The 14297-nt window shown below is 35.9% G+C and overlaps 1 long non-coding RNA gene across 1 annotated transcript; it reads right to left on the reverse strand.

The window, feature by feature from the left end:
- Positions 1–611: 611 nt before the first annotated feature.
- On the reverse strand, positions 612–6469 carry LOC142057129 (uncharacterized). The gene is made up of 3 exons (XR_012660554.1): positions 6323–6469; positions 5033–5134; positions 612–3071 (listed from the first exon to the last, which is right to left on the reverse strand). It is a non-coding gene; the product is annotated as an uncharacterized LOC142057129 (long non-coding RNA).
- Positions 6470–14297: the final 7828 nt, after the last annotated feature.

Raw genomic sequence — 14297 nt, forward strand, 5'->3', positions numbered from 1 at the left:
TCCATTCAACGGATATGCCTGTGGTAATCGGCATCACCAATCATATTTCAAAGCAGCACTGTGTATGAGATTTACCAGAAAAGAACAGTGAATTAAATGACTACATGTGAGGAGCACAGACAGAATTTCCCCCTCATTTGTTCAAGACTGAACATAATAACCAAGGAAAACTGATGTAGCTAACCACTTCTGACTTCTGTAAATTGATATGGGATGGAGCTGTCATCTCCTAATCAGATTAAATCCTTTCTTTAGGCCATTTTTAATCCAAGTTCTACCGTGAGGTTTTACTTTAGGGGAAAATAAACTGCTCCGTGTTCAGCTACCAAACATTATTGATTTAATAAGATGACCAAAAGATAATCTTTCACTGGTAACCAAACAGTTTAGTTGCAGCATGTACTTTTGTCAATACCTTTTCACTTGTCCTTTACAATATTTTGGATAGTATAACTAAAATGGGAACCAATCAACTCTACTGCTTTAAACCTGAATTTAATATTATAGCATGTTTGTTCTTTTGAATTGTTGTGATACAGGAAAACTTGGAACATAGTCATTAATATAAAAAGACAAACACATAGATGGAAAGGTAATTTTTATTAAGTGCCTTACAAGGTAACCTCTGATTGCATATGCTATTGAAAGAACTCGTACTAGGAAAGGCAGGACAAGCAGCAGCAATACTTACAAACAATTAAGAAAGTAGACTGACCTTTACTGTGGTCAGAAACTTCACTGAGCTCCACATTGTACTCAGACCCAATTTTAAAATTTTCACTCATCCTGAATTGTCAGTGATAGTTCTCAATTATCATTTGATTACAATGAATTCATTTACATTCCTGATGCATTACTGATGCCAGCATTTTTCTGGGTTTACTGCTTCATACTTCAACCGGAGGCTTACAGTTTTATATCTCCTTGGTTTTTCAACCTCTATAGCTTATAATATTACAATCCCCCTTATGCTAACTTAAATCTACCTAATATCCCAATAATGCTCAAATTCTAAAACCTGATTATCCCTTCCACTTCTGCAAGGGATGAAATGATGATCCTTTTTGAAAAGGTGATGAGGGAGCACTAGCAATAATCCTAGCTTCTTTAGGATTCCACCAGAGCTTTGTGCAGCCAGAGGTCCCCAAGATCTTGGAAAAATGGGCAAAATTAGAACATATGAAAGTGATTTTATGTAGTCTAATATGTTAGCAAGTCATGTTATTTGCTAGCCAGACCTCCTATAGTCCTTCTGTTGTAGCTGTTCTGCAGAGATGATTAGTCTTTGGGAACAGCATGAATGAAAGAGATGCTCCACTGAGTTGTTAGGGTAGGGTCAAACAACACTGAATGCCTTCCCTCCTAAACTGGGAGTACTTTTCCATGATATTTGGGACCAAGAGACATATCTCCTTTCCCTTCCTTTTCAAGCACCTTGGATGTGAGAATACAACAGTCTAGAAATTCCAAAAGCCAATTTGATCTGTTTTTGTAATATCCTTTTCTACTGTGATTTATTTCTTCCGATGTATTGCCTTCTTTCTGTTTGCAGCTGTGAAAAAAATACAAAACTGTTTAATATTAAAACAATGAATAGGGGACACACAGGCTGAAATTCTGATTTGTTTCCTTTAAATTCTATAGCAGTTTTCAGTCTGCAATCTGGAGGCTGAAGCCAGACAGTTTATGTTAATATGTATTTGTGATATCTTGTCCTTTCATCTTGTTATATTTTTATTTATATAATTCTTCATGTTATTGGACAGAATACAAACTAACTGCATATAATAAATGCAACTCTTCATACATTTCTGTTTAAAAATGTACACATTTTAATTGTTATTCCAGCATCCAAAAGCAGCAAGATGTAGCTGCTACAGACACTATTGTTTCTTCTCCAGAGAAATGTAACAGCCAGGTGTTTTGACATAGGTATTTTACACAAAATCTAGAAAAATATATGTGGCTACTATTTTCTCTTTTTAATTAGATATTATTTATTTCATCACTGTGGCACATCAGTAGGAGTTTTACACAGTTCATATGCTGTACCCTCTTACTTCAAACCAACACAGAATTGATCTCTAAAAGAATTAGAAAAAGTAATTTAACATGTTTGAAGTTTACCCTAAAATAAACCTAATAGTACACCTGATAATCAAAGATTTTTCTTTGACTTTATTAGAAATATATTTCCCACCCTATAAAGGCAACAGATGCTTTAAAACTGTTGTATGCATGATAACATTCAATTATTTTTTTTCACCAGACACAAGTGAATCTAAAAGAAATTTCAGTGACATTGTTTTGGAATTAAATTCATTTGCAATTAAATTAATTGCATCCATGTCCTAGGAACCTTTATCATCTAATCTGTGACTGTGACTTCAAGGGACTGATGCCACTTATAATATTCTTATTTTAATGCAGTTTAGGCTGCTTTCTCTTCAGTAGGAATTAAGCAATAAAATGTCAAAACAAATACAACACAAGAGCCAAAGAAGTTCTCCAAGTGAGTAAAGGAGTCTGGTATCTAGGTTTTCAGATGTGTATGTGAAACCTAAAATGCATGAAAATTTTTCTTTTAATGCACTAATTAATTTTAAAACCATGTAAATAGGAAGTCACAGTGAATTAGGATGAATAATCTAAACCTGGCTGTTACTAGTTCGTTACTCTTCCCTCATTTTTCCATCTCATCCACAAGTAAATCGCAAGCCTGATGAATGGGTCTCGTTTAGCCAGAACATTCTCTTACAAATCTCATCTACTTTCTTTCTCTAGATATATTTTTCCATAATGCTATTTTCCGGTGTGGTTGAACCAGACTAACATTTTGAGTGTAAATGAAATCCTTAAATTCCCTCTCCCTCCCAATGACACTAGCAGTGGTAATTTCTACAGAATGACAAGTAAGTAGTTTTCACTTCTAAAGTCACAAAAATCATCCCAGCTGTATGAAATAATTCTTCCCTTTCCCCAGCATGGCAAGTAAGACATCCCAGCTTGCAAGGTAACATCTGTGCGTTCTCCTGAGTTTCTCCAGTTTCATTAAATTTCCTGTTAATACTCTGAAACAAACAAACAAAAAAAAGAGTAAAAACATTTGTTGTGTCCAGTTCTACAGTAACCCCATAGTTAAGGGAAATGTAATTGCTTAAAACTCTGGTATTTTATTGACTACATAGGAAAACAAGTGTTATCATAGTTGAATAACTAACCAAAGAGGTGTTTTAAATTAAGTCTGAATAATAAGATATCTATAATGAAAGGAACAGATTTGAAGGCAGGCTTGTATTCATTTTTAAGTGAATACTTGTCAAGTAAGTTACTCATAAATGTTTCCATTTTTGGCTGTGGAAATATTCCCTGTGGTTAAGCCTTATATGGACTTTTCGATTGAACCCTGACTTGTAGTCATGACTGTCAAGTACCACAATTTTTTAACAAACACAGTAATTTCTAGAAGGCTTTTAAAAATTTGCATCAGCTATTTGAAAGCCACAAATCAGATTCCAGTATTTTTAGATGAATGAGAAACCATGTTGTTATTAAACCTGAAAGGTACCAACATCTCTGAGCTTCACAGCATCCCATGGAAGATATATTTCCTGCTGCTACAGAAACATTAAGGTGATCCAAAGGTAAATCAGCAGTGACAGATCAGTGACCATATTGCACACTCAGCATCCTCAAGAGAGCTGCGTTTGTCTGTGTATCTCATGCTTTTCTTGTCTAAAGAGTTTTCTTGTCCATAATTAACGTGAGGATTTCATAACCATAAAGCGTTTATTTGCAAGGTGTTTTCAGACAAAATAAACAATAGCTCATGCTGTGACTGCCTCCATTTCTGTGACTGGACTACCAGTTTGGGCAGAGTGGTATATAAATTGAAGTCTCTGACACTTTAATGTTGTTGTAGCAGCTTCAAAACAAAATACATGGAAATCAATTATAGAAGAAGCCGAGATATGCATTACAATATTGCAAAATATGCAAATACAGCTCAGGAATTTGTTGTTTCTCTTATCTCTATAGACTTTATAAGCTTATATCTCTACTGATAGAATAACTCCATATTTATACATATAACTAAGATTTTAAATTATTAATAATTTTAAAGGGACATTTTGGGTAGCCTTATGCCATGGCCTTCTTTCTTTGGATTGTTTTATAAAAATAAGTGATTACTTACACAGGGCCAAAAGCTGTTTGGTTTCCTTAATAAATCAAGAGTGTTTTGGGATGGTTTTCTAGTTCCAAACTACTTATTTTTCATTTTAAATAATGTCCAATTTAAGAATATGAAAAATAGATATTAACGTTGTGACACAGTTATGACTATTGTAATTTTCTATTAATGTCAAAACTCCCAGTTTACTTCTAGCTCTTACTAGGAGTGCCCATCTCCACCTGAAGAACTAGGTAAGCAGCAGATGTGGCCGCTGCTTTATGACAGATTGCTCAATACACGATTAGTCAAGAAACTAATAGTTTTCAGACTGTGCATAGAGTCTTCAGGAATTTTACCAAGCTTACTATCAGGTTGGAAGCAATATTTGTGAGAAAAGTTTGGACAGAAGCAGAAATAGAGTTGGTGGCATGATTATCACATATTTAACAGCTATGACATAGTCCACAGCATGTAAGTGATAGCAACATCAAAACTACTATAATCTCAAGGACTTGGTTTTCATAAAATTGTTAAAGAGCAGGACTTTCTCTCTAACTATCAAGCAGGTTCAAACTGCAGGAGAAAGGATTTGCTCAGTGCTGAGGGCCTTACCTAGCAAAGTTAGCTATCCATTGTGCACCACAACAAAATTAAGCTCACATACTTTGCTAAGTTGGAGCCTAAGCCTATTACCAGCACCTGAGCAAGCAAAAAAGCGCAGCAGAAAGAATGGCACCTAGGAAAAAAGGAAAATACAAAAATCAGTACTCTAAAGCACCTGTAGAAAAATGGAGGTTCATATATAGTTTACAGAACAGATGTCAGGAGAATTACTTTGCTGCCCTCAGAAGAACATACCTCAGAACCGCACATGATGCTACAGGATTTCCTAAGAAAATATTTTGCATTGAGGGACATGTGAGCCTTCAACTGTTTCTTCCGGTGTTGATGAGAGGGTGCCTGTACATTACCACAAGACGAAAAAATTGTTACAATGCAAGCAAAACCCATATGCAACGTGAATACAACACAAATGGAGAACCTCTTAAATTTCTGAGGAAATATTCTGTCTTTTCTAGCTGAAACAAATTGTCATGCATCTAGAGCACAAGTTAAGCCAGGTAAAGCTCAATCCACATTTTCACCAGCTGCAACACTATTGCAGAAGAATATAGGACAGATGTTGCACTTGATAGAGCAGTTCTGCAATGACAGGAGTTCTTCAGGTTGTGTCCTCTCCCTCCTTCCCCTCCTTCTCGGAGTCTCCAAACCCTTGTGTAACAGACCTGAGATGACACAGGGTGTATTCTAAGAGGGGTGTGCTTTGAATACATCGAGGTGGTATACTGTGAATTGGAGAAAAAACTAAAACATGCATCAACTGTGGGAATTAATATGTAGAAAACATATCTTTAAGAATTCTTGTTATGTGTAAGTAATCTCCCTTTCTGAGGGGTATTGCTGTAGAAAATCAACAAAAATGCTATGTATTCTCAGTGAAACTTTAGTAGTAATATTAGAGCACAATTAGTTTGAGGGTCACATTTAATTAAAATTCCAAACCCTCCCAATGCATTCTCCTGTAGAGGAAACACTGATTCCAAGGTACCTTCTATTTTCAAAAGTCAGAAGAAAGAAAACTTGACATTGTCCCTTTTAACAACTAATCTTGCTCTTTTTCATTATTATTAGATTCTGAAAAAAGTAAAGATACTACACTAGGTGACTTTAAAGGACCTAAAATACATCAGTAGTTTCTTCTTCAAAGATGAGATTGAAAAAGTTACCATGATCATACATACAAGAAAAAATGGTATAACACTAAAAAGTTACCAGTTCGAATTTTTACTTGTCTTTCTTCCTTTTATGTAAAGAAATCTTTTGAGAGACGAATGTAGACTTAAAAACAGTGAAATTACTTAAAAAACAGAGTGGAAGACTTAACCTTTTGACTTCTTCCCAGTGCCCCAAAACCTACTGAAAATGTGTGAAATTATTTCAAAGCACTAACACCTCATCTGCAACTAAGATTTGAAATAGCCCTTTTACTTGAAAAGCTTTTTCCTTCCATTTCCATGTTCCTCCTTTTTCTTTCTGTGATGTTCTGGTCTTTCCCCTTAACTCAGTCATTGCCCCCATCCTTCACACCTTTCAATGCTGAGATTCCTGGTGGCACTTCTAGATCGCTTGTTTCCTTCAGAGCGAAGTCAGTCCTTTCTCAGGCGCAATTCCCAACAGTGAACAAGGAAACTGCTTGTGGAAATGCTGTGTCAGCAGAGGGTGAGCCTGCTACTAGAATCTTGGAAAGTATGAAAAAAAAATATGAAAAAGATGAAAGCAAAACACTGTCAACACCACCCAGAAAAATAGGCTGGTTTTATGCCAGTTGTGGCTACTGGTATGCATATTAAATATTGAAACTGGGCAAAAATGCAATATTAAGAAATTCTTTAAAGATTTTGGAAGTTATTTTTTATTAAGAATTTGACATTTAAAAAAAAAGTAAGCAGCTCTATTAAATACCTTACATTTGTATAACAGTAGTAAACATTTAGGCTGTATTACAATTACAAACAGTATCATAAGAATCTACTCATACCTTGAAATAAATAATATAGAGGGAAATAACTGTCGTATGTTTCCATTCTAATTATTGGAGTATCACAGTTAATGAACTGAGAATACTGTCCTCTGAAAATGTTTCAGCTACAGTTGGAACTCTGCTGTTAGTTATTATCTGTTTTCAGGGTTCTTTCAAAAAAAAGAAAAAAGGTCCTGCCTTGTAAAGTTTACACTACATAAGGCATAAGAGCTTTTTAAACTGAATTCAGTGGCTGGAAGACGAGAAGGAAATAGAGCATAGAGAGGCAATAAAGTACTCTTGTCTACATTACTACTGAACTTAGGAACATTAGTGAGGAAATCAAAGATTAACAAAGAGATTGTTTAACAATAATCAAATACTAATAATGGTGTTGATATTTCTTATAAAGACGCTGTGAGCTACAACTTCATTGAATCAATTATGATAATCTCTAAAACATACAAATAGATTCAAATATAATGTCTTGAGATACTGTTACTACAGCTTTCATCTTAACGTGCTTCAAGCTAGGCACCTCCTTGTAAAAGCTTTCTAGCATATAACCAATCCCCTCTGGCCTTTGCTTGGGTGTACAGAATAGTTTTTAACTCTGTCAGCAAATTATTAAGTAAAAACATCTGAAGGAAAAATATTTTGGAGGATACTGAGATGAAAATCAAGACCTCTCATGAAAGAAGAAAGAACCACGTCTGTAGTTCAGGCGGATCCAGGCTTCTTCATTCCCCTCTCATCTGTAGAGCTCTTCATGTAACCCCTTTCTGGATGTGCTACATGGGTAACTTCTGCAAAGAACATGGGCATCACTGAAAAAACAGCTACGGTTCTTTGCTGTGCACTGACTGCAAAGAGTTTCCTATTAGAATTACAGCTCATCAAGACAGTGCCAGCAGGCTTCTGGGTGGTTAAGCCTCCAATTTTAATTGAACTGCCTTTAGCTGGTGATAAAATCTGCCTTTTTAAACAGGGAAACTGCATAGTTCCTGTAGCAAGTTAAATTCAAGTTGAGTTTGCATTCAGGATAATTGCATGGAGCTGGATCTAATGAATTTAGTTGAAATGTGTATTTTATTCACCAAAGTATTACAAAATTTAATTCTTTTCTTTACAGCATCCTGCTTTTTTCTATTTCCTATTTCTTTCCCCCTCTATTTTTCATTTTTGTCATCATGTGTTTCCTTTCAGAATAATAATAATATGTACGGAATGAGACATGAGAAGAATTCTCTGGTTGAAAATCGAGGTTCTTCAGAGTTTACATACATATGGAAAAAGCAGTTTAAAGAATAAACTTAATTCACATTATCCATTTTGTATGGCCAAAACCATTCAGCACTGTGTGAAATATAGAGATATATACTGTACTAATTTATAAACGGTAATACCAGAGATCACTGGAGTTTTTCCAGCTTCCTTGCAACAAAAGAAGGAACACGGAAAGACCGTTTTTTCAAGACATTCACTAACTAAAGCATACTTTTAAAACAAGTCCTCTCCAAGAACAGCATGGCAATCTTTAAAGGTATGGAATCATTCCACTATAATAAACATATCAACCATGTATAAATAGAAGTATAAGGTAATTTGGGGGAGGATGAAGCAAAAATGGAAGCAATGCTTTCTTTACATCTCATCATATGAATGAAGTTATATGTAGTAATGAAACATAATTCTTAATTAAAGAGGTAGTATAAGGGTACCTTTTATTTTTAAAATTCACAAGGTATGATTGGGACAGCATGAAACTGGCCACAACATTATGTGGTTGAGTTAAGCTGCTAGAGTTAAGAAATCAGTCTTCCCCTATCCAGCAAAACAGGTAAGCACAACTATTACTTTGAGTGCACCAGTCTCCTCAGTTAAATTTATTATATTCATAAAGAAAAGAGGAGGTGACCAAAAAAGTATGTTTTGCTTCCTGTCTGCATCGTTGTGCTGACATGTCTGACAGCAAAATAATCTGCCTGTTATATCCTGGCTCCCTTGTCCAAGGGGTGCCATTTAGCCAGAGGCCTAATTTGCAGCTGATCAAATACAGGGACATGTCATTATTTTTCAATGATGGTGAGAAAGTAATTATTGATCTTCAGCTGCAGAAGCAATATTCAGAGTGAAAAAAGAATTTTTGAGACATTCAGCAACAAAAGCTAACAAATGCAGCAGAAGTTATTCTCTAAAGTGTGCACATTCTTTATTAAAAACATTTAAAAACCGGATTTTTCTATCCAAAATAATCTGCAGTTGGAAGTGTGACTAATGATCCATCTTCCAGCAATGCGTTGTCACCTTTTCAGGACAGACATGTCCAAAGCAGGTAACTAGCAGTGATTCTGAGTGCACACACCTAGAATACCGCACGAGAGTTAATCTTCTTACAGTTATAGTATCCTTTCCACATTTATATCTCGGGTGATATCGGATCTGCTTATCCCAACATTGCAGATGACACCAAGCGGGGTGGAAGTGTTGATCTGCTGGAGGGCAGGAAGGCAAGGCCCTACAGAGGGACCTGGGCAGGCTGGATCCTTGGGCCAGAGCCAACGATATGAGATTCAGCAAGGCTCAGTGCCGGGTCCTGCCCTTGGGTCACAACAACCCCATGCAACACTACAGGCTTGGGGAGGAGTGGCTGGGGAGCTGCCTGGAGGAAAAGGACCTGGGGGTGTTGGTTGACAGCCGGCTGAACATGAGCCAGCAGTGCGCCCAGGTGGCCAAGAAGGCCAATGGCATCCTGGCTTGTATCAGGAACAGTGTGGCTAGCAGGAGCAGGGAGGGCATCGTGCCCCTGTACTCAGCACTGGTGAGGCCGCACCTCAAGTACTGGGTGCAGTTTTGGGCCCCTCACTATAAGAAGGACATCGAGGTGCTGGAGCGTGTCCAGAGAAGGGCAACGAAGTGGGTGAAGGGTCTAGAGAACAAGTCTTATGAGGAGTGGCTGAGGGAATTGGGGTTGTTTAGCCTGGAGAAGAGGAGGCTGAGGGGAGACCTTATCGCTCTCTACAACTACCTGAGAGGAGGCTGTAGTGAGGTGGGGTCAGTCTCTTCTCCCTAGTAACAAGCGATAGAACAAGAGGAAATGGCCTCAAGCTGCACCAGGGGAGGTTTAGGTTGGATATTAGGAAAAACTTCTTCACTGAAAGGGTTGTCAATCACTGGAACAGGCTGCTCAGGGAGGTGGTTGAGTCTCCATCCCTGGAGGTATTTAAAAGAAGTGTAGACGTGGTGCTTGAGGATATGGTTTAGTGGTGGACTTGGCAGTGACAGGTTAGCGGTTGGACTCGATGATCTTAAGCGTCTTTTCCAACCTTAACTATTCTATGATTCTATGATAAGGATTCTCAAGGTGCTTTTACGACGCCTTTTGCAATGCTGGAGGAAGCCCAGAGTTATGTTGTCCATTGTAATGTGTAAGAAATGAGAGCAACCAAACACATTGCAAAATTGGAACACAATATCATGAAAGAGAACTAAGCTTTTTCTTGACAATTTCTCTCCTTTTTTATGTTTGCCTTCTTTTTGCTAGCAGTTAAGTTAGATGTTAATGGAAAAACCATTAAAAAACCTATTATCTTATGAAGAAAAAATGAACGCACTCAAGTGGAAAAGGAAGACGTATCGATCAATTTTCAGGTAAACCTTTTTGTCTGACACATAGCAACAAAGGAATGCATTTTTATTACTTGGCCAGATAGTTCAGGTTTCTGTTCACTCTTAGTAAAAACCTTTTTTATAACATTTATAAAACTTTATTACAGAGTTATGAGAATAAAATTAGATTTCATAACTCACATGAGATCTTGAGGACCTGCACCTATAAGCTTTAAAATCATTATTAAACTTAACGCATCTATTCTGATAAAACGTGTGTTTGTGCTCATTTCTCTGAAAATTTTAACCATATTTTTTCTTTCCTTTGACAGGTAAGATTGTCTTTGGCAATCATTAAAAAACTTATTTTATTTTAAAAAATTGAGTAATTAGTTGATGTTATAAGTCAGTTGGAATTTACAGGGATATTCTTTGAGGGACTTAATAATTAAGCATAGAGAATAACTATGAACAAGTATTTGTACATTCTGTCTCAATAAATATTTGTGAATTGTATATGTTCTAAATTACATGTACTATACTAATTCTAGAGATGTCAAGATTAAATAGTAGTAAGCAACTGGTACATTAGGAAGGACATATTCCCGGTACTGAAGGATATGTGTCTGCCTGAGGTACAGCTAACAAAGGTTCCTCCAGAGGAATATTTAGGGCTTGGAGCCCATTCTAGGTTCTCCAAACTAGCCCCTGGGAGATCCTGTCTCTTTTTACTGTACATACAGCTGAAGGACATCAGCCGTACAAGTTAGATTTTTCAAGTAGGTACCTCAATCTAGGTGGTATTAGCATCTCACATGTTTTGAAGTTTAGTATAAGGATTTAAATTATATATTCCAAAGGACATGTCTTCTGAAGAACAGATGATGTATTCTAACTCTAGATTTAAAAAGTGCAAGTAAATTAGGATGAATGATGTAATTTACCTACTAATAAAAACCTTTACTTATTAAACTTGGTTTAAAATCTTTTGAACCTCCTTTAGAACTACATATTGGGCTAATATTCACAGAGATAGTCTTATGAAGAGCGATACCATTTTTACTCCTGTTGAAAAGATTCGTGTCTTACATGACCTAGCTAGAGAAAGCTAAATAGCCAAAGATTCAGTGACAAAAAATGTAATCATAGATTTCCTTGAAAAGTTAAGAAATGTTATAAAATCAGCAGCAGCATCTCCAAAAGTATTTCTCAATTAGAGATACTAGGGAAGATCCTCACCAGAGGTAAATAAGAATTGTTTGAATTAAGCCAACTACACTATGTCTTTAGACAACTTGTAGTTGAAAATGAGTTTGTTTCATTTTCAGGCTGTTTTTCTGGAATGAAGTTTCTGTATTACACAATTCTATGATCCATTTACCACATTATTCTGAAAATTCCCTTCTCTTCAAGTCATCTCTGAGTTGAAAGACTCTCAAACTCAGCTCAAATGATGACTCATCAGGTAATTTGTTCTTTTCAACTTTCCGCTGTTCACACTTTGGGTTTTTTCCCCCTAGAATTCCCTCTTGTTTCATTTCCATGACAAAGTCTTATTTCCAAAAGCAGCAAAATCCTAAGGTTATACTAAATGGATTAAGGTGGGGTTCTTTTTCTGTTGAAAATACTGGAAATCCACTACTGTTTTAGAGAACAGACTATAGACAAATACCCATTGATCTGACTACTCATGGGTTGCTTTTTTAAAGTTATTCCGGATAATTTTTAATTATTATCATAGATAGCATAATTTCTGCATTGAAGCCATCTATCTATGTTACCACAGAGTCCTAGAAACAGATGTAGTCTGGGAAATAACTGTGAATTTACAACATTAATGTTCTTGTTCTGTCTTAAGTAACTAAAAGTTTTCTGTGATCCTTAGAATTCTGTTAAGTAAGGCTGCACAAAACTGGCTTTCCAGAGGAGAATATACAGGTTTTTATTTCCAGAATCCATATCTGAAATAATTAGTTGCCCCAAGAGGACTGCTGAACTAGGAAGTCAAAATTCAGAGTCATGGCTATGCCAGCCTCCTCCATTACAAGTTTCTTCAAGCAATACAGAGAAACAACACAAGATTCTGGATAGGGATTATTCAGATAAGAAAATAAATTTGAAAAAGGAAGAAGAATTTAAGAAGGACTAATAAGGGATCAGGGAGAAAATTCTCTAACCCTTTTCCCTACCATATGAAATTATATACTGAAGGAGAGCGTATCCAAAGGTAAGATTAAATACTAAAACTTGAAAAACCAAGGTACCTTTTTCCTATAGTTGTGGATGTTTGGATACTTGGGCCTATAACTGGTTTCAGATCACAGCCTATTTTCCAGCTGCAGTTCAGTAGTCTTGATTTATTTGTTTATTTTTGCAGAATTGGCTACCCTTGTATTTCCTTCCTTGATTACGAGTTTTCTCAAAGTCATTTATTATCATGAGAAAACAGTTTTCAACATGTGACAGGATATATCCTTATAGTAACTACTGAAGAACTAGGACTTACTAATATGGCAAATTTCACTGCTGTGGACAACATACATAAATTTTCAAAACACGACTGAAATGTGGTAAGGGAATGGCATAATCGGTTTTATTGTCTCTATCATTAAGAATAAAATTTTCATGTAGCTTAATGCAATTTTTAACATAGGCTTGTTAAAGCTTTTCCAAATACACAAAAGACTTGGCTGGAAGCTACAGTACTTCAGCCTGTATTACGTAGTATGATTTAAGCAGACATAACTCTATAGTCTAGACAGGTTGTGTTTTAATTTAAATAGTTTTGAGCTTATTATTTTAGATTTTGGTTAAAGTTTTGAGGGTATATTAGGCAAAAATTAATTAAAAGGGAAAATAAATTCTTAAAAGTCACTTTGATTTTTACTATGTTAGATCTCATTATTAAAAGTATTAAAGAGAAATCATTTTCTACTGAAAAAGCTAAACCTGATGCCCACAGTGTTCCATTACGTAGACAGCAGCAAGTGGACAACGATAAGTCTCTGATCTTCATACTATTATAAGATAATTGAAGTTGATGGGGTTATTCTAATGTTACTGAGAGGAGAGCGAGGCCCAGTCTTTTGAACTGTCTATTTAAAAATCATGAATGAGAGTAGTTTTAATAAGAGGGGTTTCTGTAATGAAACATAATTTTGATTATTCCAGAAGGCTGGCCCCCCGACAGGCAAGAGACTTCCTGAAAATTTGCAGGCATAAAACTGGAAACATTGTATAGACGTGACAGGAGGAAGTGTGGCTTTTCATTTTGAAAGAATTGTAGTCTTGCAGTCCTTTTAAAACACTTGATTTCAAGGCAATGATGATAGAGACTTGAATTCATTACAGCATAGTTATACTGGGCATAAACATTTATACCAGGCTGATACAATGGCATGCTACAGGTTTCTCTACAGAAAATAGGAGCCGCTGATACATTTCAAATATTGTCCAAGTGAAAGTATGGGTAAATTTTTATAGTCAGTTACTGTCTGCCCTGAGGTGTGGGCAGTGAAGACCTTGGCACACTTGTATGCACATTCAAGGGTAATCCCCAGGTATTTCATTTACATCAGTTAACTAGAAGTGGTTATGAGAATGACTCCCACCAGAAAGAGAGTGTCAGTGTATGACTTGTCAATGGAGTTAAATAAGGAAGCTGCTTAAAAGCTTTACTGAATCTTAATCCTATGACTTGAATTTTCCTGTGGCATATTAATTGAGTAATATTATTGTTTAGTGATTTTTTTTCAAACAACTGTACATAATACATGCTGTTTAATGAACAAAGGACAGTGAAATTTATCCCTTGAAGTATTTTTTACATAATTAACTTTTATTTGTAGAAGCAATTGTATGTGAATCAAGAGAAGCAGTAGTGCGCTTTTCCCTGTGTGCAAGGCTTTCAAGGATAAATAGAAAATTATCAAT

The sequence above is a fragment of the Phalacrocorax aristotelis genome, chromosome 5, assembly GCF_949628215.1.
Source record: "Phalacrocorax aristotelis chromosome 5, bGulAri2.1, whole genome shotgun sequence".
Taxonomy (NCBI): domain Eukaryota; kingdom Metazoa; phylum Chordata; class Aves; order Suliformes; family Phalacrocoracidae; genus Phalacrocorax; species Phalacrocorax aristotelis.